Genomic DNA, 26,633 nt, shown 5'->3' on the forward strand with positions numbered 1-26,633 from the left:
ACCATTCCTAGAAGTTATGGAGAGTAACATGTGGCAAAGTCAACACGCATCCCGCTACAACCCAACTTTGACATCACAGCATTTGTTGCCCTGGAGCCCAGATTTAGTCTCAAAATCCTCCAAAACACAGTACTGAACATACTCTCTGTCACTGGCCCTAGGTTGACACAAGAATCCTATTTTTTTTCTAAGCCATAAGGTATAATTTAGACCACGTAAAAATATTTCTGTTTCTAGCCTGTGTCTCCTTAATTACTCACAATCATATGCTCCATTATTGTCTCTCATTTCCTTCCCCACTTTCTCCCCTCTGCCTCCTCTTCCTTTCTCTGCCTTTTCTCAACACATTTCATCATCATTGAAATCTATCAGTTTCTTTTGACCAACCTCAAAATCCAGCAGCTCCACAGAGCCTTCCTTATATTTTAATCAAAGAAATCAAGTATCTTAGCTTTATTATAGCCAATGCCCAAGTTGGTAAAAATTTGCCTTTCAATGTCAATATCATACGTGTACGCCCTCATCAGCCCAACAGACAGGCCAGCATATGACCTGCTGTATGGGTGCCCAGTAAGTGTATGAAAAACCTGGGTACACACCACATGCTATTAAAAACAAATGAAGCATTCTGCTCAAGTATAGTGAAATCCTCTAATCATTTAGCTGCTTACCTGCACAGTTCCAGAGTTGGAGAAGTGGTAGACTTTTCAAGTATCTTTCTTTACAAAGTAAAGATGGCAGAATCTAAAAAAAAAAGACGGTATTTATAATGTGAATCAAAACATAAAATACTTATGAAATGTTAAGAAAATATGCAGAGCCTATAATAAAGACATCTCTGAACTTTTACTGAGGCCATAGAAGAACAAAAGAATTAGAAACACTCCTTATTTCTTATTATTTCAAGACATTTCATGTTCCTTGAATTATATAATCACAGACTATAAAACAAAAATACTCATTTCCATAAAAATATTCTTTTCAGATAGTTTTTAGAAACCAAACATAATTTTCCATGTCTCTTTTTTATTATTGGAATAGAGTTGATATACAATGTTATATTGGTTTCAGATGTACAACATAGTGACTCAATAATTATATACACTACTAGATGCTCACCACAGTAAATGTAGTTCCCCATTACCATACCAAGATATTACAACATCATTGGTTATATATTCTATGTTGTACTTCCATTCCTAAGACTAATTTACTTTATAATTTGTATTATGTACCTCTTTATCACCTTCACTTATTTCGCCCCGCTCCAACCCCATTTCAACATATCTTAGAATATTTCTTATACACTAATGCCCCTATGAACATACTAGGTTTTAAAAGAACAAAACAAAAATCTTAAATAGAACATTAATAATTCATGTGGAATTCACTTTGAAAAGTTGTAAGAAAGGGAAATCATTTTCCCTGCTAAGATGTCACCTCTTCTAAAAGTAGTTTGTTGCCATTTGGTACTGGCACAAGAACAGAGCCACAGACCAGTGGAACAGATTAGAGACTCCAGAAATTAACCCAAACATATATGGTCAATTAACATTTGATAAAGGAGCCATGGACATACAATGGCAAAATGACAGTCTCTTCAACAGATGGTGCTGGCAAAACTGGACAGCTACATGTAGGAGAATGAAACTGGACCATTGTCTAACCCCATATACAAAGGTAAACTCAAAATGGATCAAAGACCTGAATGTAAGTCACGAAACCATTAAACTCTTGGAAAAAAACATAGGCAAAAACCTCTTAGACATAAACATGAGTGACCTCTTCTTGAACATATCTCCCGAGGCAAGGAAAACAACAGCAAAAATGAGCAAATGGGACTACATTAAGCTGAAAGCTTCTGTACAGCGAAAGACACCATCAATAGAACAAAAAGGAATCCTACAGTATGGGAGAATATATTTGAAAATGACAGATCCGATAAAGGCTTGACGTCCAGAATACATAAAGAGCTCACACGCCTCAACAAACAAAAAACAAATAACCCAATTAAAAAATGGGCAGAGGAACTGAACAGACAGTTCTCTAAAAAAGAAATACAGATGGCCAAGAGACACATGAAAAGATGCTCCACATCGCTAATTATCAGAGAAATGCAAATTAAAACTACAATGAGGTATCACCTCACACCAGTAAGGATAGCTGCCATCCAAAAGACAAACAACAACAAATGTTGGCGAGGCTGTGGAGAAAGGGGAACCCTCCTACACTGCTGGTGGGAATGTAAATTAGTTCAACCATTGTGGAAAGCAGTATGGAGGTGCATCAAAATGCTCAAAACAGTTCTACCATTTGACCCAGGAATTCCACTCCTAGGAATTTACCCTAAGAACGCAGCAATCAAGTTTGAGAAAGACAGATGCACCCCTATGTTTATCGCAGCACTATTTACAAGAGCCAAGAATTGGAAGCAACTCAAATGTCCATCGGTAGATGAATGGATAAAGAAGATGTGGTACATATACACAATGGAATACTACTCAGCCATAAGAAGTGGAAAAGTCCAACCATTTGCAGCAACATGGATGGAGCTGGAGAGTATTATGCTCAGTGAAATAAGCCAAGCAGAGAAAGAGAAATACCAAATGATTTCACTCATCTGAGGAGTATAAGAACAAAGGAAAAACTGAAGGAACAAAACAGCAGTGGAATTACAGAACCCAAAAATGGACTAACAGGTACCAGAGGGAAAGGAACTGGGGAGGATGGGTGGGCAGGGAGGGATAAGGTGGGGGAAGAAGAAGAGGGGTATTCAGATTAGCATGCATGGGGGGGAGGGAGAAAGGGGAGGGTGGGCTGCACAACACAGATAGGACAAGTAGTGATTCTACAACATTTTGCAAAGCTGATGGACAGTAACCGTAATGTGGTTGTTAGGGAGGACCTAATATAGGGGAGAGCATAGTAAACATAGTATTCTTCATGTAAGTGTAGATTAAAGAACAGAAAAAAAAAAGAAAGAAAGAAAGAAAGAAAAGGGGGATTACTCCTTGATAGGATAAAACTATTGGTAAATCAAAGATCAACGCATGCTTTAAATATCCTTAATGTTGATCACTTAAAGGGTGTCAGATGATCAGCTATGGAGGTACTCTTTTCTGATAATATTCCTTTCTCTTAATAAAAAAAAAAAAAGCAGTTCCTGTGTGCTGACCTCCAATGAGTTCTGCACAGTGGTATAGAGGGCATGTCAAAGTGTGGGCAAAGGGTCTGTTTGTTTCTATGCAGAAGATCAAGGTCTAGCTTGGATACCCAGAAAATGAACTAAGATACGATATGAGGAGGAGCTTCCGGCATCAGCACTCTCTGGAGGACTTGTGCCGGGGGATGATCATCAAAAAGCCTCCACAGGGATCCGGACGATGCTGCGGTTGTGGCTGCATCCAGCCCACCGTCTCCTGGACTTGCCATAGGAATGAGGAGGGAGATGTCTAGGCTGGCATGTGCATACAGTGAGACAACGAATTTGACCGGATCTGTACTGTTGGAACTCAACCAGGAGTTGGGAGGGGTGCAAGTTGTAGCACTCCAAAATCTTATGACTATAGACTATCTACGGTTAAAAGAACATATGGGATGTGAACAGATCCCAGAAATGGGCTGCTTCAATTTGTCTGATTTCTCTCAGACTGTTCAAGTACAGTTGGACAATATCCATCATATCATAGACAAATTTTCACAAATGCCTAGGGTGCCTAAATGGTTTTCTTGGCTTCACTGGAGATGGATGGTAATTATAGATTTGCTTTGTTTATGTCACTGTATTCCTATTATGTTTATATGTGTGCGCAAATTAGTTAGTAGTTTAAAACCTATACATACTTAAGGTACTCTACAAGAAGATATGGCAAAGAAATAATCAATCCTCCCATGTTTTCTTCCATATGCTACTCTATAGCTTTTCTTCTTCCTTCCTAATTACAACCCTTAAATAGAATTCGTGCCTCATATCGAAGTTACCGAGCATCATAATCCCTCCAGGTGGTAAAGATACCTCGAGACAAGTGCTGGGCATAGAAGCCACAGGGCATAAATCTGCAAAGAAGTAAAAAGCTAACCTTTGCAAACAATATGGCTTCTCTCTCACTTACCAACTTTACATTTCCCTGTATGGCCCCAGAAGATGACTGGTTAGCCAGAGACGGGTAAGATTCCTCAAGGGAGGAACAACCTAAGACAGGCACAGTCGCAGGGGGGCCATCAGGTGAGAAATTGGGGATCAACAGAGGTGAGGCTCAGAACCTCACCCCCCCTGCTTTGAGAGAAATCTTCTGCATCCGTGGATGTTTTTTTGGCCTTGTCTAGCATGGATTAATACTTAGTCCATAGGCACACACCTGATCATCTACATTTGCCCTCTTACAGCACTAAACTATGTTTTCTACCTTTATCTTGCATCTACTTACCACTTCAGCATTTTATTAAAAATAAAAATAATAATAGTAATAAAGGGAGAAATGTGGGAACAACATATAAATCAAGTATAAAAATCAAACGAGGCGGAGCCAAGATGGCGGCATGAGTAGAGCAGTGGAAATCTCCTCCCAAAAACACATAGAGCTATGAAAATATAACAAAGAAAAATCTTCCTAAAATAGAGACCACAGGACACAGGACAACATCCAGACCACATCCACACCTGCAAGAACCCAGCGCCTTGTGAAGGGGGTAAGATACAAGCCCCAGCCCGGCGGGACCCGAGCGCCCCTCCCCCCGGCTCCCGGCGGGTGGAGAGAAACCGGAGCGGTTTTTTTTTTTTTTTTTTTGGCGAGCGCTTTTTGGAAGCCTTAGAGGGACGGGCCCCCGTTGCTGGGGAGGCAGGGTGGCGGGACCGGTGAGGAGGTACCTGGGAACGGCGCCGGAGGACAAAGAATATCCCGCGTTTCTCCCTGCGAGACCTGGGGGCGGGTGCCTGAGACCGGTGCCTGAGGACGGAGGAGGTCGCGCGTTTTTCCCCTTTTTTTTTTTTTTTTTTTCTCTTTTTGGCGAGCGCTTTTTGGAAGCCTTGAAGGGACGGGGACCCCAGTGCTAGGGAGGCACGGTGGCGGGACTGGTGAGCGGGTGGCTGGGACCGGCGCCTAAGGACAAAGAATATCCCCCGTTTTTCCCTGCGGGACCGGTGGGCGGGTGCCTGAGACCGGCACTTGAGGACAGAGGAAATCGCGCGTTTTTCCTCTTTTTTTTTTCTCTTTTCTGCGAGTGCTTTTTGGAAGCCTAAAAGGGACAGGGACCCCGGTGCTAGGGAGGCAGGGCGGCGGGACTGGTGAACGGGTGCCTGGGACCGGCACCTGAGGACAAAGAATATCCCGCATTTTTCCCTGTGGGACCGGTGGGTGGGTGCCTGAGACCAGCACCTGAGGACGGAAGAAATCGCGCGTTTTTCCCCTTTTTTTTCTCTCTTTTTGCCGAGTCCTTTTTGGAAGCCTTGAAGGGACAGGGACCCCGGAGCTAGGGAGGCAGGGCGGCGGGACTGGTGAGCGGGTGCGTGGGACCAGTGCCTGAGGACAAAGAATATTGAGCGTTCCTTCCCTGCTGGACCGGTGGGTGGGTGCTTTTTGGAAGCCTTGAAAGGACAGGGACCCTGGTGCTAGGGAGACAGGGCAGCAGGACCAGTGAGCGGGTGCCTGGGACCGGCACCTGAGGACAAAAAAAAAAAAAAAAAAAATCACTTGTTTTTTCCTTTTTTTTCCTTTTTTTTTTCTCTTTCTTTCTGTTCCCTCTCTCATTGTTGCTGTTGTTGTTTTGGTTTGGAGAGTGCTTTTTGGAAATCTTAAAGGGGCAGGACAGGTCACTTAGACCAGAAGCAGGGAATCTGGGGATCTCTGGGCACTCTAACCCCCTGGGCAGCAGGGAGCACAGAGGCCCCTTACGGAGATAAATAGTCTCCTGGCTGCTCCCCCTCCAACGGGGCTCCACCATTTTGGAGGAACAGCCCCAGCCAGGCCAAGCCCACAGCAACAGCGGAGATAAACCCCAAAGCAACTGGGCAGGAAGCAGAAGCCCTGTCTGCGCACAGCTGCCCAGCACAAGCCACTAGAGGTCGCTATTCTCCCAGGAAAAGGCTACAAACCAACAAGAAGGGAAGCTCTTCCAGCGGTCACTTGTACCAGCTCTGCAAAACTATCTCTATCACCATGAAAAGGCAAAACTACAGGCAGACAAAGATCACAGAGACAACACCTGAGAAGGAGACAGACCTAACTAGTCCTCCTGAAAAAGAATTAAAAATAAAAATCATGAACATGCTGACAGAGATGCAGAAAAAAATGCAAGAGCAATGGGATGAGATGCAGAGAAAAATGCAAGAGCAGTGGGATGAAGTCCGGAAGGAGATCACAGATGTCAGGAAAGAGATCACAGAAGTGAAACAATCCCTGGAAGGATTTATAAGCAGAATGGATAAGATGCAAGAGGCCATTGAAGGAATAGAAGCCAGAGAACAGGAACGTATAGAAGCTGACATAGAGAGAGATAAAAGGATCTCCAGGAATGAAACAACACTAAGAGAAATATGTGACCAATACAAAAGGAAAAACATTCGTATTATTATAGGGATACCAGAAGAGGAAGAAAGAGGAAAAGGGATAGAAACTGTCTTTGAAGAAATAATTGCTGAAAACTTCCCCAAACTGGGGGAGGAAATAATCGAACAGACCATGGAATTATACAGAACCCCCAACAGAAAGGATCCAAGGAGGACAACACCAAGACACATAATAATTAAAATGGCAAGGATCAAGGACAAGGAAAGAGTTTTAAAGGCAGCTAGAGAGAAAAAGGTCACCTATAAAGGAAAACCAATCAGGCTAACATCAGACTTCTCAACAGAAACCCTACAGGCCAGAAGAGAATGGCATGATATACTTAATGCAATGAAACAGAAGGGCCTTGAACCAAGGATACTGTATCCAGCACGACTATCATTTAAATATGATGGTGGGATCAAACAATTCCCAGACAAGCAAAAGCTGAGGGAATTTGCTTCCCACAAACCACCTCTACAGGGCATCCTACAGGGACTGCTCTAGATGGGAGCACCCCTAAAAAGAGCACAGAACAAAACACACAACATATGAAGAATGGAGGAGGAGGAATAAGAAGGGAGAGAAGAAAAGACTCTCCAGACAGTGTATATAACAGCTCAATAAGCGAGCTAAGTTAGGCAGTAAGATACTAAAGAAGCTAACCTTGAACCTTTGGTAACCACGAATCTAAAGCCTGCAATGGCAATAAGTACATATCTTTCAATAGTCACCCTAAATGTAAATGGACTTAATGCACCAATCAAAAGACATAGAGTAATAGAATGGATAAAAAAGCAAGACCCATCTATATGCTGCTTACAAGAAACTCACCTTAAACCCAAAGATAAGCATAGACTAAAAGTCAAGGGATGGAAAAACATATTTCAGGCAAACAACAGTGAGAAGAAAGCAGGGGTTGCAGTACTAATATCAGACAAAATAGACTTCAAAACAAAGAAAGTAACAAGAGATAAAGAAGGCCACTACATAATGATAAAGGGCTTAGTCCAACAAGAGGATATAACCATTCTAAATATATATGCACCCAATACAGGAGCACCAGCATATGTGAAGCAAATACTAACAGAACTAAAGAGGGAAATAGACTGCAATGCATTCATTGTAGGAGACTTCAACACACCACTCACCCCAAAGGATAGATCCACCGGGCAGAAAATAAGTAAAGACACACAGGCACTGAACAACACACTAGAACAGATGGACCTAATAGACATCTATAGAACTTTACATCCAAAAGCAACAGGATATACATTCTTCTCAAGTGCACATGGAACATTCTCCAGAATAGACCACATACTAGCTCACAAAAAGAGCCTCAGTAAATTCCACAATATTGAAATTCTACCAACCAATTTTTCAGACCACAAAGGTATGAAAGTAGAAATAAATTCTACAAAGAAAACAAAAAGGCTCACAAACACATGGAGGCTTAACAACATGCTACTAAATAATCAATGGATCAATGAACAAATCAAAATAGAGATCAAGGAATATATAGAAACAAATGACAACAACAACACTAAGCCCCAACTTCTGTGGGATGCAGCGAAAGCAGTCTTAAGAGGAAAGTATATAGCAATCCAGGCACACTTGAAGAAGGAAGAACAATCCCAAATGAATAGTCTAACATCACAATTATTAAAACTGGAAAAAGAAGAACAAAGGAGGCCTAAAGTCAGCAGAAGGAGGGACATAATAAAGATCAGAGAAGAAATAAACAAAATTGAGAAGAATAAAACAATAGCAAAAATCAACGAAACCAAGAGCTGGTTCTTTGAGAAAATAAACAAAATAGATAAGCCTCTAGCCCAACTTATTAAGAGAAAAAGAGAGTCAACACAAATCAACATAATCAGAAATGAGAATGGAAAAATCACGACAGACTCCACAGAAATACAAAGAATTATTAAAGACTACTATGAAAACCTATATGCCAACAAGCTGGAAAACCTAGAAGAAATGGACAACTTCCTAGAAAAATACAACCTCCCAAGACTGACCAAGGAAGAAACACAAAAGTTAAACAAACCAATTACAAGCAAAGAAATTGAAACAGTAATCAAAAAACTACCCAAGAACAAAACCCCGGGGCCGGACGGATTTACCTCGGAATTTTATCAGACACACAGAGAAGACATAATACCCATTCTCCTTAAAGTGTTCCACAAAATAGAAGAAGAGGGAATACTCCCAAACTCATTCTATGAAGCCAACATCACCCTAATACCAAAACCAGGAAAAGACCCCACCAAAAAAGAAAATTACAGACCAATATCCCTGATGAATGTAGATGCAAAAATACTCAATAAAATATTAGCAAACAGAATTCAACAGTATATCAAAAGGATCATACACCATGACCAAGTGGGGTTCATCCCAGGGATGCAAGGATGGTACAACATTCGAAAATCCATCAACATCATCCACCACATCAACAAAAAGAAAGACAAAAACCACATGATCATCTCCATAGATGCTGAAAAAGCATTTGACAAAATTCAACATCCATTCATGATAAAAACTCTCAGCAAAATGGGAATAGAGGGCAAGTACCTCAACATAATAAAGGCCATATATGATAAACCCACAGCCAGCATTATACTGAACAGCGAGAAGCTGAAAGCATTTCCACTGAGATCGGGAACCAGACAGGGATGCCCACTCTCCCCACTGTTATTTAACATAGTACTGGAGGTCCTAGCCACGGCAATCAGACAAAACAAAGAAATACAAGGAATCCAGATTGGTAAAGAAGAAGTTAAACTATCACTATTTGCAGATGATATGATACTGCACATAAAAAACCCTAAAGACTCCACTCCAAAACTACTAGAACTGATATCGGAATACAGCAAAGTTGCAGGATACAAAATCAACACACAGAAATCTGTAGCTTTCCTATACACTAACAACGAATCAATAGAAAGAGAAATCAGGAAAACAATTCCATTCACCATTGCATCAAAAAGAATAAAATACCTAGGAATAAACCTAACCAAGGAAGTGAAAGACTTATATTCTGAAAACTACAAGTCACTCTTAAGAGAAATTAAAGGGGACACTAATAAATGGAAACTCATCCCATGCTCATGGCTAGGAAGAATTAATATCGTCAAAATGGCCATCCTGCCGAAAGCAATATACAAATTTGATGCAATCCCTCTCAAATTACCAGCAACATTCTTCAATGAATTGGAACAAATAATTCAAAAATTCATATGGAAACACCAAAGACCCCGAATAGCCAAAGCAATCCTGAAAAAGAAGAATAAAGTAGGGGGGATCTCACTCCCCAACTTCAAGCTCTACTACAAAGCCATAGTAATCAAGACAATTTGGTACTGGCACAAGAACAGAGCCACAGACCAGTGGAACAGATTAGAGACCCCAGAAATTAACCCAAACATATATGGTCAATTAATATTTGATAAAGGAGCCATGGACATACAATGGCAAAATGACAGTCTCTTCAACAGATGGTGCTGGCAAAACTGGACAGCTACATGTAGGAGAATGAAACTGGACCATTGTCTAACCCCATATACAAAGGTAAACTCAGAATGGATCAAAGACCTGAATGTAAGTCACGAAACCATTAAACTCTTGGAAAAAAACATAGGCAAAAACCTCTTAGACATAAACATGAGTGATCTCTTCTTGAACATATCTCCCCGGGCAAGGAAAACAACAGCAAAAATGAGCAAGTGGGACTACATTAAGCTGAAAAGCTTCTGTACAGCGAAAGACACCATCAATAGAACAAAAAGGAACCCTACAGTATGGGAGAATATATTTGAAAATGACATATCTGATAAAGGCTTGACGTCCAGAATATATAAAGAGCTCACACGCCTCAACAAACAAAAAACAAATAACCCAATTAAAAAATGGGCAGAGGAACTGAACAGACAGTTCTCCAAAAAAGAAATACAGATGGCCAAGAGACACATGAAAAGATGCTCCACATCGCTAATTATCAGAGAAATGCAAATTAAAACTACAATGAGGTATCACCTCACACCAGTAAGGATAGCTGCCATCCAAAAGACAAACAACAACAAATGTTGGCGAGGCTGTGGAGAAAGGGGAACCCTCCTACACTGCTGGTGGGAATGTAAATTAGTTCAACCATTGTGGAAAGCAGTATGGAGGTGCATCAAAATGCTCAAAACAGACCTACCATTTGACCCAGGAATTCCACTCCTAGGAATTTACCCTAAGAACGCAGCAATCAAGTTTGAGAAAGACAGATGCACTCCTATGTTTATCGCAGCACTATTTACAATAGCCAAGAATTGGAAGCAACCTAAATGTCCATCTGTAGATGAATGGATAAAGAAGATGTGGTACATAGACACAATGGAATACTACTCAGCCATAAGAAGTGGAAAAATCCAACCATTTGCAGCAACATGGATGGAGCTGGAGAGTATTATGCTCAGTGAAATAAGCCAAGCGGAGAAAGAGAAATACCAAATGATTTCACTCATCTGAGGAGTATAGGAACAAAGGAAAAACTGAAGGAACAAAACAGCAGCAGAATTACAGAACCCAAAAATGGACTAACAGGTACCAAAGGGAAAGGAACTGGGGAGGATGGGTGGGCAGGGAGGGATAAGGGGGGGGAAGAAGAAGGGGGGTATTAAGATTAGCATGCATGGGGGGGAGGGAGAAAGGGGAGGGTGGGCTGCACAACACAGAGAGGACAAGTAGTGACTCTACCACATTTTGCTAAGCTGATGGACAGTAACCGTAATGTGGTTGTTAGGGGGGACCTGATATAGGGGAGAGCATAGTAAACATAGTATTCTTCAGGTAAGTGTAGATTAAAAATTTAAAAAAAAAAAGAAAGAAAGAAAGAAAGAAAAGGGGGATTACTCCTTAACAGGATAAAACTATTGGTAAATCAAAGATCAACGCATGCTTTAAATATCCTTAATGTTGATCACTTAAAGGGTGTCAGATGATCAGCTATGGAGGTACTCTTTTCTGATAATATTCCTTTCTCTTAATTAAAAAAAAAAAAAAAAAAAGCAGTTACTGTGTGCTGACCTCCAATGAGTTCTGCACAGTGGTATAGAGGGCATGTCAAAGTGTGGGCAAAGGGTCTGTTTGTTTCTACGCAGAAGATCAAGGCCTAGCTTGGATACCCAGAAAATGAACTAAGATACGATATGAGGAGGAGCTTCCGGCATCAGCACTCTCTGGAGGACTCGTGCCGGGGGATGATCATCAAAAAGCCTCCACAGGGATCCGGACGATGCTGCGGTTGTGGCTGCATCCAGCCCACCGTCTCCTGGACTTGCCATAGGAATGAGGAGGGAGATGTCTAGGCTGGCATGTGCATACAGTGAGACAACGAATTTGACTGGATCTGTACTGTTGGAACTCAACCAGGAGTTGGGAGGGGTGCAAGTTGTAGCACCCCAAAATCTCATGACTATAGACTATCTATGGTTAAAAGAACATATGGGATGTGAACAGATCCCAGAAATGGGCTGCTTTAATTTGTCTGATGGTTCAAGTACAGTTGGAAAATATCCATCATATCATAGATAAATTTTCACAAATGCCTAGGGTGCCTAAATGGTTTTCTTGGCTTCACTGGAGATGGATGGTAATTATAGATTTGCTTTGTTTATGTCACCGTATTCCTATTATGTTAATATGTGTGTGCAAATTAGTTAGTAGTTTAAAACCTATACATACTTAAGGTACTATACAAGAAGATATGTCAAAGAAATAATCAATCCTCCCAAGTTTCCTTCATATGCTACATCTATAGCTTTTCTTCTTCCTTCCTAATTACAAACCTTAAATAGAATTCGTGCCTCATATCGAATTTACCGAGTATCATAATTCCTCCAGGTGGTAAAGATACCTCGAGACAAGTGCTGGGCATAGAAGCCACAGGGCATAAATCTGCAAAGAAGTAAAAAGCTAACCTTTGCAAACAATATGGCTTCTCTCTCACTTACCAACTTTACATTTCCCTGTATGGCCCCGGAAGATGACTGGTTAGCCAGAGACGGGTAAGATTCCTCAAGGGAGGAACAACCTAAGACAGGCACAGTCGCAGGGGGGCCATCAGGTGAGAATTTGGGGATCAACAGAGGTGAGGCTCAGAACCTCACCCCCCCTGCTTTGAGAGAAATCTTCTGCATCCGTGGATGTCTTGCTGCCCTTGTCTAGCCTGGATTAATACTTAGTCCATAGGCACACACCTGATCATCTGATCATCTACATTTGCCTTCTTACAGCACTAAACTATGTTTTCTACCTTTATCTTGCATCTACCTACCACTTCAGCATTTTATTAAAAATAAAAATAATAATAATAATAGGAGAAATGTGGGATCAACATATAAATCAAGTACAAAAATCAAATGAATATTCATATTTGACCTGATGGTTTATAGGTCATATTGCATGATCAAAACCGAAAGTTTCTGTGATGAATGCCCTTGTACTGTTCACCATGTAAGAATTTATTCACTCTGTAAGAATTCGTTCACCATGTAAGAACTTGTTCGTTATGCTTCAGAAGATTGGAGACTGACGAGAATTAGGCTTGAGATGGATTAATGATTGTACATTGAGCATTGACCCCCCTATACTGAATTTTATTGTTGTTAACAACCATTTGATCAATATGAGAGATGCCCTCTCAAAAAAAAAAAAAAAAATCAAACGAATATTCATATTTGACCTGATTGTTTATAGTTCATAATGAGTCATCAAAACTGAAAGTTTCTGTGATGACTGCCCTTGTACTGTTCACCATGTAAGAATTTATTCACTATGTAAGAATTCGTTCACCATGTAAGAACTTGTTCGTTATGCTTCAGAAGATTGGAGACTGACGAGAATTAGGCTTGAGATGGATTAACGATTGTGCATTGAGCATTGACCCCCCTATACAGAATTTTATTGTTGTTAACAACCATTTGATCAATAAATATGAGATGCCCACTCAAAAAAAAAAAGTAGTTTGTTGCCTTAGCACAATTCTGAACGAACTACTAACAGAGATTTTTGAGAAGGAGTAAGTTGGTGAAATAATTTTAAAGTTAAGCTAAAGGAACAATGTGATTCAATTAAAAATTGGAAGTAATAAATAATCTTTAATGTTAAAGACAGATGACTTCTATTACTAAAAGCATTGAGATAATAATACAGTGTAGTATAATACTAATAGTTATTGAGGGACTATAATGACAGGCTTTGGAATAAACACTTTAGCACATTATTTAATTTCCATGTACATGATTTAATTGTAAGTGAGTATGCTTGCTTTACAAATGGGTAGGCTAAATAAATCACTGGCCAGAGTTGACATGTGGAGGTAGAACAGACAGATGGATAGGTGCAGTCTCTGTATTCCAGTCTCAAAAGCATCCCTTGTTAGTTTGGTGAATTTGAGCTTGTAAATTAAATTCCTGAGCCTTCAATTCCTAACTTACAGCTTGAGGATGATAATAACCACCTTATAAGACAATACACAAATGAAACAAGATGTAAGTATGCTTAACAGAGTTCCCATCTCATAGCTGATGTTGAATAAATGCAAACTTAAAAATGCTTTTTAAAAAACACATGATTAGACAGATACTGAAGTGCAATAATAATAGCTAACATATAGTAAGCACTTCTAAGTTCTGAGTATTTTCTTTTTAGTGTTTTCCATGTATAAATTCACGTTAATTATCCTAAGTGTATGTGTGTGTTTGTGTGTATTAGTCACTAATATTACCCTCATTTTCGAGATCATGAAACAGAGGAGCAGAGAGATTCAACACTTTTCCAGTGGCACACAGCTAAACTGAGGCACAGCTGAGATTAAACACAAGTGGTGCTCTTGGCCTCCACAATCTACAGCACTACCTCACGTACAATCATGCTGACCTGAGGCAGAGAAGGAAATGGATGGAGTAGGGAAGCCTGAATACAGGTTGCAGGTAGGATACCATTAAACAGTCTAGGCTTAAGTCAATGAGAACTTAGACAAGAATAGAAACAACAGGGTTAAAAGGTAGGGAACTAGTGTGGCACCTTTTTTTAGGAAAGAAGAAAATAAAAAGATTGAAAAAGAAAAGAAAACAACCACTGTAGATGAGAGAAGAGTCCAACTCCCAAGTTTGAAATGGGAGAGAGATGATATCCTTCATCAATAGTTGGAAGGCAGAAGAAGGTTCTTTTATTCATTAACACACCCTGTAAAATGTCTGGATATATTGTGTAATGACAGCATTCCCAGGTATATTATATTAACCAGAAAATTTTCTATATAGGCATCATTATCAAAATCCTTAAAATCCCAAATCGCCTTTTTCTCAGCCCTTCTCACCTCTTTTCCTAGTCCTATGTGAATATGTGGACACACCAGGACTTGCTCTCTGTAAGACAGGGAAAATGTTATCTAAAATGTGTGTTTGGCACATACTGGTTTATTCTGACAGTGAAAAAGATGTCCTCTCTGTGTCACAGAATCTCACCCCAGATTAGAATGCTGTCACCAGCTGGTTGACCAGTGAGTCCCAACTCTTAAAGTCTCCAAGGAAAAGAGGGCATGATTTATAAACTGTTCCAGTGCTCCGGGAAGAGGAAGAGACGGCGCTGTCTACCAACTGCCAGCTGGTGCTTAAAAAAATCATGTCCAACAGAACACAGAACTAATTCTCCTCTTTATTCCCATCGATACCACTGTCATCAACAAGCCAGTCGTCCAAACCGCCTTTTGGGGACCTGGAGAGTTCTTGAATTCTTTTCCTCAGCAAAGCTGTCTTTCAGACAAAACACTGTGGGAAAATATCATTGTATGGGAACAAACAACCTTTTGTACTCCTGAGCACTCATTTATCTGGCCAAGTTCACTTAAACTCTCTGAGGTTTAATTACCTCATCTATAAAATAGAGGGCTGGGTGAAAAGGTTCTAAAACCTAGGCGCAGTGTAATGTTTGATTGCTATTCTACCTCAATGTGGATTAAAATGTTTTAGATGGGAAAAGAAGAATCCAGAAAGAAAATGCTGACTGGACTCTCCAAGCTGACCCTGCACTTCACGGCCTTCTCTCCTGGAGTGACCCTACCCCAGGCTAAGCTGTAATAATGCACAACAGCTCACAACTACTGTGACTGCTGCTGCTTTTCTGGAATTCTCCTGAACTCTTCTCTCCCTTCCCCCTTCTTCTTCCTTTAAAAATTTCTGGACCCTAACTTATGAGCAACACATGGTGCATAAAGTGGACCATCCCACATGGAACCCAGGATTTAAAACAAGTTGGTTCTTACAGGCATAGCATAAGGTTATCATACCGTAACAGAGCTAATATTCAAGGATGCAAATTTGACGGGAATTCTCACCAAAACTCATAGATGCACAGAGACTGGAAGGGATTTTGATAAGTCAGTAATTCTAACTTCATAGAAACACACGGAAATCCCTAGTCGATGGTTACTCAGCCTCTCCGTGAGCGTCTCCAGCGACTCGGCACTCACTCCTCACAGAACAATCCATCTCACAACATCGGAACCTTGTAATACATAACACGTGACCTTCCTTTTCACCAAGAGACATGGGCAACGCCCTTTTTAAAGGGCCAGCATGCCCCTGGCAGGACATTTTGTAATGCGTCCCCAAGCAATTATTTTGGAAGGTCATTTAATAATCCTGGTAATTAAAAACATGTAGCTTGAAATGATTAATATCTTATATTGGGACAATAAGTATTTCAACTATAACACGTATGTTTAAAAAGGATTTCCTTGGTTACGCAGCAGTTCAGGTTTAATGTTTGGTATCTAAAGAGAGAGAAGGCAGACAGGATTTGAATGTTTTCTTTTAATTGTATTGATTGAGAAAGAGTACATTTAAAATATGTACATACTGTGGGCTTTTTGGAAAACAGAATAGATTCACCTACTTTTGCTGTCTTCTAAAACCTTATTAAAATGATGTAAGTTTTATTTAACACATAAATTCACAAAAATGAGGAGAAATAGGAGAGGAAAAACATGATAGGATGTTTGAAGATGGCAAGTAGATTTATATTAAATGCCTTAGTGAATCCAAGAAAACTAAATCTTAATACAGAACTTAGAAAAGCTGTAGTATAGCTTGATCCCACACAGGAGAGAGACAAGGGAGTCCTCCAAGAGACAGTGCGGAAGTTATGCTGAGGGGTCGACCAGTCCAGATGAGAGCAGAAAAAATGCTCTAGGAGAAATTCTATCAGGAGTGGAAATTGGTAGAACAGCCAGTGTCTCAATTTGGGGTTCATTGTGCTGAGTACATGGAAAACTAAACAACTAAAAACTTCAGGAAAAACAAAAAGGTTTTCAGAGGAAAAAAAAATACCATAGACAATAACGTAGGAAATTATGCTTTGATCTCTCACTTCAGATGGCCCCTAACGTATGTCCATATTATGAAACACACAGAATATCAAATCCAAGTCATTGTGAATATTATCTTCATGTTATAAAATGTAAACATTAGCTACTGAATTAACCAAAATAAAAAAATCATACTAAGAGGCAGTTAGATAGGAAGGCAGAGACAGTAAATGTATAAAGAATGCTGACGGAAGAGAGAAATCCTCATTTTCCATGACAGGAAACCAGTTGATAGTTCCTAAAACTAAAACATTAAGAAGTAATACAAGCAAATTACTTAGAGATACACAGGCAAATACTAAAGGATCAGTAAAAATATTTGAAAGATGTTGCCTCTGGAGAGGACAAAATGGGAAGACAGCAGAGAGGGGATGCTGATTTTCAAATCAGTGAGTACTCTTTTCTCAGGACCAATTTTGACTTTTTAAACTGTACAAATTTGACTTTTGATCCATATAAATGAGATAATAAACCAAGAAAAATTAATGGGTTCCATACAAAGCTCCAGAGCATTTGCTCACAGCCAGAAGACACAAAAAGGAAAGCAATTCCCCAGACCAAAACTCAAAATGCCACAGTGCCTTGCGTTCTAGTCCAGCTGGCAGAGCCTGCACTCACCAAGCTGGAAATGGACAACCCAACATGTGACCCCACGTTTCACCTCCTTCCTACCTGCCATGTCAAAAATCTAGAGGCTGTAAAAGCATTGTGCTTTGGGTTGAACTTCATTGCCTGTTTTTATTTATAGCACATGTAGGCAGAAACCCGGACTTAACACGAAGAAATGTGTCTCAATATTTTCCTTTGGAAATCCTTAATATACTGTATTGTCAGAATCAAGTTATGTCAGAATCAAGTTAAATGGATGACAGAGGAAATTAAATTAAGGCTACTGATGCCCAACCAAATAACATAAGTAGCCCCAGAGACCAGCTGTCAGTCTATGTCTTCAAAATGTCATGGAATCCTTTCCTTCTGCTAACACACAGACACACACACACACACACACACACACACACACACACACACACCTCGTTCCTCTGAAAACCTAGCATAAGCCTGCATTTCCTATGTTGTGAATCCTCTTTCTTGATGTAGACTTCAGAAAACATCCTTTCAATGCAAATGCAAACTTGTGACTTAAACATCCTTCCAATCTGATACAAATATGAGACTAGAATTTGGAATGCTGTAATGACCTACAGCTGTTTCATTCAGGGAAACTGATCTTTACCAAACTAAAATGGAGCAATTGAATTCTTCAGAAATACCATTTGGTTGGATGTACTTCATTCTGCCCTGACTGACAAGGGCTGAACAACAACGACCATGAGAAGATCCTGCCACATTATCCTACAGTTTACCCCATTTTATAGCTTAAGTCATGTCTCTGCACCTTCTAAATGGCCATTAATAAATTATTTTTTTAACTAAACTAGCCAGGGATAACTCTGCTGTTTGCAAGTAGGTACCCCATCGATATATATGGAAACAGGAAAATGCTGTCTTTTGCTATGTGGGGAGAATGATTCCTATTCCCAGTATAAACCAAGGTCCCCTGGAACAGGACCACCACTTGAACAGGCGGACAGGAACTTCCTCACAGAATTGGATAGTCCAAATTTCTTCATTATCTCTGCAAGACACTTCTTTTCAACACATATTCTTTTGGTTCACACATCTCCTTGCTTTCATTCATTCTCTGCTGATCAAAGCCCTCAGCACTTCTTCCTAAGACAAATGCCACAGTTTTCCTGCCTGTGATTGTAACAATGTTATCCCCTCAGGCTGCTGCCTGGACAGATACCATCTCTTCACTACTCAAGAACTACTCACTGACTGCAGGAAAAATTCATCACAATGTGGTCCTAAGCTACTTTTCTAGCTCATCCCAACTTAATCCTCAGATCTCCTGCCCATCAGCCAAGAGATTCTGAAAAGTGTCCTCGGGGTCATCTCACAATGGAACACCCTTGTTCAGCCCACCACCAGAAATGCTTCCCACCCTGGCACATACAGAAAACTGGAAAGAAGAAAAAGAAACTCTTTCATCCTTCATAAGAAATTCAAATAGTACCTCGGTAGGAAGCATTATTGATCCCTCTGGGGAGATTCATCACTCTCAAACCACTGTGTACATCTCTGACAGCATCTACATTTGCTTGTACTGTTTTATTTCTTTGAAGGTCTCCACACACATTACATTATAAGCTCTTACAGAGCGGGGCTCATGCCTGAATCATCTCTATAAATCTAGAGCAGCAGTAAAATCTTTGTCTCTAATGAGTACCCCAAGAGTGTGAACAGATCGAAGAAAAGAAAATAGCTCTGTGTAAAGTAGAACAGATGATACAGAACAGAATACACATACCCTCAAAGTTTAAATTTCTCTGGCTAGACCCCCACAGCAGCAACAAATTTTTTTCCACATGGCAGAGAAATCTATAGAAACTGATGAATGAAAAGTATTTTCAGGAAAGTTCTGATTGCTACGATGCCTTAGGAGAGAAAATACTCAATTTCGATGTGCATATTTAGACTGTAGGCCATTAAATAGCCTTGAATGTTTGGAAAACAGGAAAGGAGTGAAGTCCAGCCTCCTCCCTAAGTGTGTTTTCAGCAATGTTAGATCATGGATAAACAAATTACTGATGTCACCTTAAAATAAATAAAGGTATGATGTCACTTCACCTGGGCTATCCTGTAAAACACACTCAGGCAAGCATTTCTCTAAACACGGAGGAAACTATGATCTAATGGATTCTAGGTCAGTGAATCTGGACCATGTGAGGTCAACCGCATGAGTCCGGAGGAAGTAAAGCAGGTCATTGTATGACTCTGTACTTGACATCTTTGTCCAAGGCAACAGAATTCCCCTGCCCTCTTCAAACAAATCAATTTGTTTAAAACTAAAAATTCAGTCATTAATTGTTTGATTTAAACGTTATTCAATACCAATGATTAGCAAAGGCTGCAGAACACAATAGACATTCAAAAAAATTTGTTGAATTGTATCAAATTGCAAATGAATTGATACCTCTTCTCCTTCCTCCCCCAATGCATGGATAAAAAAAAATTCACCTGCTGCTCTGGTTATTCTATAAATGTATAATCACCTTGAACTGTCATCATATGCCCCAAGTTTAACTTTGTGCTATGATGCCAAAAATTTCATATTTATTTTGGTCAAACAGTCCATCATCCAGCTTGACTCAAAGTATTGACTTAATTGACTATATTTTACTGACCTAAAAACACAGCCCATGTTCCCTTTTGTTGCCTTCTTTTGTTTAAATTTCTTCAAATTTGGCCTTCCTGATGAGGTGAGAATGTATAGCCTTAATGTATTTTGAACTCAATCCTTTCTTTTTTTGCCTTCTTTTGTTTAAATTTCTTCAAATTTGGCCTTCCTGATGAGGTGAGAATATATAGCCTTAATGTATTTTGAACTCAATCCTTTCCAAGTCAATCAGCTTACAAATTCTTGATTTCTGCAGTGCTAAAATGTAAGGATTAAACTCCCTTAAATTAAACTGAGAAACTGTCTAGAACTAAGTAAAAGTTGGAGAAGCCTTCAGAAGTTATAATGCAAGCTATTATTCTTTATACTAAAATTAAATGCAATGGAGAAGGAGCAATGAGTTCTCAGACACTGACAGAGGGGATATTAATTCGTGTTTCAATCTCAAATAAAGTAATATTCTCTGTGGGCAATAAACTTTGTTGTGAACTTCATTTGTAATTCTTGGCAAAATCAAAATGTAATATAAAGGAACAGTCAAATAAGAAGATTATAGACTTTGGGAAAATAAAAGGAGACATCGAAGGAGCCACGATTAATACAATAAATGACTGAGGAGAAAGCAAGTTAATGAAGCTGCTGTCCCATTTTTTTTTTTTTTTTTGCCTCTTATGGATATAAATATGAAAGTGTATATGCCTGTAAAACAGAATAATTTTTGCTTTCCCTCGAGTGAAGCAGAATCTTTTTATGTTTGTAATTATACTGAAATAACAAGTAGCAATTTGTCAACTATCATTCAGTTTTAAAAGATGAAAGAGATTAATCATCATGAAAATATTCATCCCTTAGGGGTACTATGAAAAACAGACCCAAATATAATGTAAATGGGAAAAAAGCACCAACTACCCTTCATAAATATTTATGAATATTAATATTTCCAGTCTGCATAAAATAGGGAAAGGATTCTACCTTACCTGACCATCAACTGAGCAGTATTGTGCCTATTCACATGACCAAAAAAAGTGTTTCACTGGAAACAACCACCAACAGGTTGAAAAAAATTTAGATCCGTTGTGCTCAAATCCTCACTTCTTTGCTGAAATCTTCACTGTATTTCATTGACAATTACTAGGAGCAAGAAAATGAACTTCACACATGTGTAAGGCCACAGAGGGGGCAAAGTTATAATCTGACAGCACAATTCAAGATTTGTTTCCTTGAATCATTCCCTAGATTCCTTATTTAGATGGGCAAACATAATAGCTAGTTAGGGGTGAAGGTAGGAAAAGACAGCGACCCCACCATCACTCCCAATGCAAGCTGCTGGGCGTACGTGGGCTCCAGGTGGAAGCAGGGAAAAAACTAACATTAAGTGAAGTTCTATATTTTGGTTATTTTCTGGACTTAGAAATTCATGTTTAGAAACTGAACTGTGTTTACAATTTGAAGCGCTATTAGAACATTCGAGGTGACTGCAAGATGTGAATTTTCTTTTTCTCCTCTGGATTCAGGAGCAAAGTCATGACCTCTTTTTCTCTGTTTCTCACAAAGCTCACACCATGTGGATTAACTGATGCCATAGCTGTAAATACCAGAATGTTCTACTTAGCCCCCACTGGGACCACCTAAAGCAACCTTCCTACAGCCTGGCTCCCACCAGCTGCTGATTATCAGATAATAATGTGTAAAGATGTGGAAGGGCTGAAAAACAAAATCAGTGCCTGAGGAATAAAGAGAGTAAGGCCAGGTCAAGCGTGTGATAAGGAGGGAAACTATTCCAAGAAACAAGGAAAGAAAATAAAATCGCATGTCATCACCAGCCAAGGAAGTGCCCACATCAAAATGCCTCACACTGGGAGGCTGGCCTAGAATGCTTCTCAGCTGTGAGAAAAGAAAAAAATTGCAAGATGGCCACACACAGTAGAAAATGTTTAGGTACCAAACTGCTTAGGTATTGATATATTTGTAAAAGAAATCCTATGGCCTATTCTGTTACTTTGGCGAAGATACTACTTTTGTATTTCTGCAAACCAACAAATGAGGGGTACATCCAGGGATAACTTAAGAGCCCTCATGTATATTCTGGTGCCTGATACACAGTAAATATTCAGTATTTGAATGAATGAATGAATGAATGAATGAATGAATGAATGAATGAATACAGGTGTAAAACTGACAATGACTATAATACTATTACTTTCATTACAATACAACCTCTGGATTTTTGTTTGAGTGTTTGTTTCATTGTTGCTTTATTGTTCCTGTTCTTCATAATTTAAAAGACTAAAGAATATGCTTCCTGTGGCCTTAACTTCTCAGGCTTGAAACACAAGACACCAATACAATGCCAACCACAGCCTGTGAAGCAGAGAACAGTGGGGCATGGGAAAATCAACTGCCAGAGACCTAAGCACACTTTCTTTATACACACCAAGAGGGAATACTACAGCCAGTGGACACACACAGTTATAAATGTGAACACACTGCTCAGATCCCTCACTGAGGGGGCTAATGAACTGCTGCTCCCAGCCTGGGCTGGCTGGAGGGACCCAGGGGGAAGGCCCTTTGCTGGGAGTCGCGGGACTCTGTGGCAGGCCAGTTGCTAAAACTTCCCATCTGCCTGGAACTGCACTGCTGGCTTGGAGTCTTCCTCCCAACCAACTTACTTCCTTCTCTCTTTCCATCAAAGGATCAAATCCATGCTTGATTACTCTCCTGCGCTCTCTTCCCTTCTCCAGGAAAGTGCTCTTGCAAATCTGACCGAATTTAGCCACCTTGGCCCTGAGGAGCCTAGAGGACTAAGATGGAGGGTGTGCCCAGGCCACTGCCGGGGGTCCAGCCACAGCTCATGGGAGCCCTGCAAGAACGAGACCCAGTGTTGCAGAATATTTCTGCGGAAACTGAAAATCCGTGTTTTCTTATGTCAAGTCCAGGATTTTTAAATATTCATTCAGATTTTTCTAAACAAAGCTCATATTTGCCCACAGCCAGCCAGTCTGTAGCTTCCACTCTATATCAATGTAATTTTTTAACCACCTCTGCTACAATGTGCCTTATTTTCCTTTCTCACTGTTCTAATTTCCCCACCAAGGAGAGAGGATTCTAGGAGTCAAACAAAGGTGGCCTCAAGCTGTGGATGGGAGAGGAAACGGCTTAGTTCCTAGAGAAGACCTAAGATGTGGAGACACTCAGAGGGACCTGTCGCCTCTAAAAGAAACAGAAAGAGGGTGAAGACCTATTTCTTTCCCCAGTTCAGACAGCGCTTAGACAGCCTGGCCTCCACCAGTGGTGGTGTCTGACCTCCCAGTTAAATGTGCTTTCAAATGGCCTTTGAAATTTGAGAAGGCCACACAGTACCCTTGCTATGAAGTCTTTGCTTAGCCTGGAAAGCATGTCTTTAATGGCAGTCTAACATCCTTAGGACAGCTACTGTAAGCCTTCTCAGTAAATCACTACTGCTTGGGGGTTTAGATTCTATTACAGTCCAGTTAGTCTTCATCAGTGTAAGAAAGTCTGATTCATCTGGTTTTCAAATTCAAAGTTTCTGTCTTACTGGAAGATGAAAATCAATATTTTATTTGCCTTCTGTACAATGTTAGCACATTGGAGGTCCCCCAAAGTCCATTCATTTCAGTTGTGCAGAGACAATTAGAGAATATAATTAAAATGGATTTCGAGACCACATTTGTGGTGAGATTACAGTAACAGACCTGAGTTAATGAAATTCTCTCCCACTCTCCAAGCTCTGAAACATCCTCTGACTTCCCTTATGTATTATTCAGCCTTAAGGAATATGAACACAGGCCATGTCATTTTTAATCAGTAACAAATGCATTTCACATTATCTGGTTCTTTCCTGCTCTCTTCAACCATACTGTTGAAAGTCATTTGAATTTGCATCTCTAAATTTCAGAAGGCCACTGCCAAGATTTCTGGGACTTCCTAGCAAGTAAGTATTGGCAGAACCTAAAGTGGTTCCCTTCTCATTTTTAGCCACTTAGAAAAATGCCTTTTTCTCAAAGAAATCCATACACAACTACTTAGAGTTTCTTTCTGTGCAATCTCTCAATCTATAGCAGACACTGAGTCCTAGAGTTCAGCTCTATAACAGTTTTCTCAGCCAGATTTCTAAATGGAGATTCACACAGAGAGAAAGTTATTCTATCCATAGATTAATGGGGAAAGATTTGACTCACTTTCCAGGGGCATGGATTGTTATTACAATCCTGTCTTTAACAGGTGATTATGAGAAATAAAAAATTATCTCTAGGCCTGTTCTTTTTTTTTTTTTTTTCTCATCTGTATGATAACAGTGTTGAACCAAATATCTAAGTCCAGGAGCCACTTCAGGTTTGATGAGGCCTAAAGTGTATACAATTTAGGGACCGTTTATAAGAAAAACAAATCCAAATTGTAAATACAAAGTTAGATATAAGAGAAAACATTGATTTATAGTAAGAATAACAAAGGATGACAAATACCTCAGACATCACCAAACAGAGAAAAAGAAAATAATATTTTTATTAATTTCCTGCCTGGTACATCTCCATAGTACTTATTTTAGCTGCATAGTCTTGACTGACTCTTCATTTAACAATTTTGTAATATTGTCTACAGGGAGAAGACAGACAATTCATTCTTCCCTCTAGCAAGGTTGATCAAAGTTTGTGCTGTTTATGGATTATTGTTTAGAAAAGTTTCTCCCAGTTTCACAAATCCTTATTAGAAATCCCATGTAAACATTTAATATGTTGTCAAGTTTGGGGAAACCTCAATCCAATGTCTTTGTATAAAAGCTCTAAGATTCAGAAGAATCTTCCATAGACCAGCTTCTGGCTCCATATGTTTGAAGCTTTATATCTACTCCAGTACCCGTGAACTGCCAAGACAGATGCTCTGCACACATCTGTAATGCAACATTATTTCAGGCACCTTCGAAAAATGTTCTTGAGTGAATCAGAAAAGTGGTTGGTAGGAATATTCCTGAAAGCCATTCCTGTAATGAGATGGCTAGCAATTATTTAACAATACCTGGAAGAGATGCAAATCACATAAATATAACCCATTAAACCTGAACTGCGCTAAGTGTCTCTTACTTTTTTTCTAATTTTATTTAAAAAACATATAACCATGTGAAGATATTGCCAAGTATCCTCCCAGGATCTTAGAAATATATCCCATATAAGTGAGGTGCCCTAAAGCCTCAGCTTAGGTATCTTTATGATAACTCCATTTCTAAGACTTCTGTAATTCCAAAAATGGTTCTGAGAAACTAAAGTACCTAAAAACAAATATGTTTGGCTTAGAAAAGAAAAAGAGGAAAAATAAAAAGAGGTGAAGGATTAGGAATAGTAAATGCGTAGGTATATGGTTTAAATTATTTCAAGATTATACATTGATTTCAATCACTTCTAGCCCATTTCCACTTAACTACAAGCAAATAAATTGGTTAGAAAGTCCTCTTGTCAATTAAATTAGGTAAGGTTATAATCTGTCTTGTACTATTAAGGACTGAGTTGACTTTGTTCTGAATACAGTTTGGACATAGCTTACATTTAGTAATTAAGTATTATTTACTAAAGTTACTACCTTTAATTCTTACATAAGATTACATTTAAAAATAGGCAGTCTGGCAAACAGTTGTCAAGGAATTGTTCCTTGTTCATTTGGTTTGGTTTTATCATTATTGAAACTTATAATACAAGTTTTGTAGTAATCCCTGAATTATCCTAGATCTAAAAGCACAATTATAAGCTGAAAAACTTATCTTTAAGGAAATGTTATTAATTAATGGGAAAAGCCCTGGACTCTTTACCTATGCATTCATTCAGCAAATCTTTATTAATATTTAGTAATAAGTGCAGGCACTGTACTAGGCAGAAGCATGTATACAATTTGTGACTCTGATAGTCTTTTCCTAATTCTCTGTGAATGTTGGTTCCATTTTTGCCTCTCTGAAATTTCAGAGATGGTTGGTGGGAAAAAGAAAAACTAAAACAAAGATGCTTCCGATTGCCATGGGATCCTCCTTCCATTGAATTATATAAGACACAAAATTCTTCAACCTGTTCAACCTGGAGTTAAAACCCTGGCTTTAATTTTCTTTTCTGCTTAATACTGCCTGTGGAATTAGGTTGGTAGTCTTCAAATGTTTTACTTATATTCTCCCTAGAACACATGAAATTTAAGTTGATGTCTCAATTTTTTAAAATCAAAAGACTAAACAGGTAAAATATCTATGATATTTTATATGCTTTAAAAATTGATAGTTTATAACAATATGGTTATAACACCCTTTGAAATGTGTCCAGTAAATCAAAATACCATAATGACAGATACTTGTAATCATACAATTAAAAAAATACATGAACAAGGTCTTCCTTAACATTTAGGAATTTATCTCATTTCTTTTGGCCCTGAACCCGTT

The 26,633-nt window shown here is 39.3% G+C and overlaps 1 long non-coding RNA gene across 1 annotated transcript in view; it reads right to left on the reverse strand.

Annotated features, from left to right (window-relative positions):
* Positions 1–26,633, reverse strand: part of LOC140848009 (uncharacterized) — a 102,563-nt gene that overhangs the window by 22,261 nt on the left and 53,669 nt on the right. The window contains exon 3 of the long non-coding RNA XR_012128437.1: positions 672–744. This is a non-coding gene — a long non-coding RNA (uncharacterized lncRNA). The remainder of the gene's footprint in view (positions 1–671; positions 745–26,633) is intronic.

The sequence above is a fragment of the Manis javanica genome, chromosome 2, assembly GCF_040802235.1.
Source record: "Manis javanica isolate MJ-LG chromosome 2, MJ_LKY, whole genome shotgun sequence".
Lineage (NCBI taxonomy): Eukaryota > Metazoa > Chordata > Mammalia > Pholidota > Manidae > Manis > Manis javanica.